This window comes from Grus americana, chromosome 6 (genome assembly GCF_028858705.1).
Source record: "Grus americana isolate bGruAme1 chromosome 6, bGruAme1.mat, whole genome shotgun sequence".
Lineage (NCBI taxonomy): Eukaryota > Metazoa > Chordata > Aves > Gruiformes > Gruidae > Grus > Grus americana.
The window spans coordinates 2,553,125-2,555,879 of record NC_072857.1 but is presented as its reverse complement, the minus strand read 5'-3'; the positions used below and the strand labels follow the sequence as shown (position 1 = coordinate 2,555,879).

Below are 2,755 nucleotides of genomic sequence, written 5' to 3'. Positions count from 1 at the left end.
AGCACTCGTCACGCTCCCAGCTAAGCGTCCTTCAGACTTCAGGGGTTTGGTGACCACGGGGGAGACCCTGAATCTTCTGCGAAGGCCGCGCTGCTCTCGCCCTTCATAGTTGGGAAAAAATCCTGATGTTCTGTTTCTCCTCGGCGGGAGCTGGCTCAGCCCTGCAGTATTTGGGGGCTGTCGGTCGCGGTGTCTCATTGCAGGCGGTGTAATGGGACGGGCAGTGCAGCCCCGAGATGCAGCCGACTGTTCCCCAACGTGCTCGGTGTGAAATTTTCCCATAATTTGTCAGGAAACTTTTCCTAGCCACCTTTCCTTGGAACGGACCGTTAATGCCGAACAGAAATCTGCAGGGTCTGGGCCAGGTTTTGTAACTCTTCCAGAAGCAACATGGGGACAGTAGTATTGCATTTAAAAACAAAAGTCAAACAGAAATATAACCTTTGCGCTCCCCGGTTGTATAAACATCGCCTTTCTTTTGCTTTGCACGCAACAAAACCGGTATGAAGAAACCACGTGGACACTGCTACCCCCCAAATTACCTCTTTAACTGAATATCTGCCGCGTGGGATTGCTGGCTGCCTGGAAACTGCTGCTCTGGAGAGCTGGGGAAGTCTCTGGAAACGCAAAATGCTGGATGTGGTTTAACCCCCCCCCACGCCAGCCCTACGTACCCTCCGGCTCCGGGCTCCCACGCGGGTAGGCTTTCCCCAGGAGCACGGCTGTCTGCTAAGAAGAAGGAAGGAGGGAAAAAAGGGCAAAAAATTTGAGCACGTTTGGGGAAATCAAGTGGAAAAAAATCTTTTAGCTGTCAGAGTCAGATCCCGTTCATGCTCTGGTGTAAATCCACAGGGGAGAGCGTGGGAGGAGGAGGAAGAGCTGGGGCTCTCGGGAGCAGCAGGACTTGCTGCCCATGCCCAAGGCACGAAGATCTGCGAGGAGGAACTGCCACCGTGCACGGTACGAGGATAACACGGTGCGTCGGTACCTCACCCACGGCTTCCGGAAGCTGCTTTTGGTCGTTTGCCTCCGCAGCCCTCACCTTTGTATTCAAATTCAGTGGTGGCTAAAACAATAGCTGGGGTTTTGTTCCTGGTCAGGAACCACTCCTGCATGCTGATATTTAAAAATACGTGTCTCGTTACCCTGAGGAGTTCTTGTGTGTGTGTGTGTCTGAGGAAGAGAAAAGCTGCGGGGAGTGGGGAGGGCTGCGGATATATTTAGACACGCGTGTGTTTGTCTGCAGATACGCGTCCCAGAAGAATTTTCGGTTTGTACTCGCCTCGGCGCATCGCCTAGGGACTGAATCAGCCTTCGTTTGGGTGAAATGCAGAGGAGGAAGATATGAATGTTACCAGCCCAAGTAATACATTTGTAAGCAGAATAAACCAAGCAAAAAAAATATTCCAGTCTGCCGTGAAAATCCTTGAAACCAGAGCTCAGACTGGGAGGATGAAACGCAGTAGCTGGGTCAGCACCGGTGAGGGTGACGGTCCCTCCTGGCTCCCTCGGGCTGGTCCTGCCACCACGCTGGGCATGCACGGAGCAGCGGCCGAGGACAAGCCTGTGCAAGGGCACAGCAGCTGTAAGGCACGCTACACATAAATATTTATGTATATCCATAAAACCTCTATCAATACGGGCATTTTCTTCAGCCACTTCATGAAATACCCTGTTATCATCTTTCTTTTGCTGCCCTATCATTTAGGAGTATAATATCAGAGGAGCCTGTGCTCAGTGCTGGCTGGCGTTTGGGGGGGTGTGCGCCTGCCCTCCTGCCTGCTGGGGAACCGTGCTCCTGCCCTACTGCCTGCTGGGGAACCGTGCTCCTGCCCTCCTGCCTGCTGGAGAACCACGTTCCTGCCCTCCTGCCTGCTGGGGAACCACGCTCCTGCCCTCCTGCCTGCTGGGGACCGTGCTCCTGCCCTCCTGCCTGCTGGGGACCGTGCTCCTGCCCTCCTGCCTGCTGGGGAACCACGTTCCTGCCCTCCTGCCTGCTGGGGAACCATGCTGTGATGACGCAGCTCCTGCATCCCCAAAGCCACCGCAGGTCCTTGGTACCCAGCAATCCTGGCTACCCAGCACTCATCGCCATCACTGCCCCGGGCAGCAGAGGCATGCTGCTTCCTGACTGAGACATTTTGGTGGGGTAGAAAATGCTTTGGCTGTTTTATTTCCTACCTGCTGGGTTCTCCGAGGGAGTGCCTTGCAGAACTGGGTGAGTTTGACCTGTAGTGCTCCATGGACCATCAGTTGACTTTTGTTGGTCTTTAAACTGAGGCTCATTTTAAACTGCATCTAGTGTGCACGAAACGTGCATTTGAGTGCTCTGCCCTGAGTCCCTTCTTTAAATAACAAGCTGCTGAAACAAGAGACGGAGAAGGAAAATGCGTTTCCAATTGTCTGCCGTCCCCTTTCACTGCAGCCCATTGTGTATTTTTTATCCACCACCGAATTATTCATGCGTTAGGTATCTTCACCACATCAGCTTTATGATGAACTCATAAAACATAAATATTCTGCACTCCAGAGGAATTTTTATTGTGTGGTTTCAGGGTACTTAGCAACAACTTAATCTGGCTCAAGCTGTGGCTTTCTCAGCGGAGTGGAGCTCCCCGGGAAGGGATGCGCGGGGGGACGGGGACCGGCAGAGCCCGTGCCAGGGGTGGCATCGCCTGTTGTCGGGTCCCTGTCCCACAGAATTGCCGTCAGAGCGGCCCCTGCTCTGCGGCAGCTGGTCAATAAACCCATAGGT

The 2,755-nt window shown here is 53.6% G+C and overlaps 1 long non-coding RNA gene across 1 annotated transcript; it reads left to right on the top strand.

The window, feature by feature from the left end:
- The first annotated feature begins 492 nt into the window (after nucleotides 1-492).
- On the top strand, nucleotides 493-1,582 carry LOC129208120 (uncharacterized). Its single transcript, XR_008577684.1, has 3 exons — nucleotides 493-699; nucleotides 853-960; nucleotides 1,247-1,582. It is a non-coding gene; the product is annotated as an uncharacterized LOC129208120 (long non-coding RNA).
- Nucleotides 1,583-2,755: the final 1,173 nt, after the last annotated feature.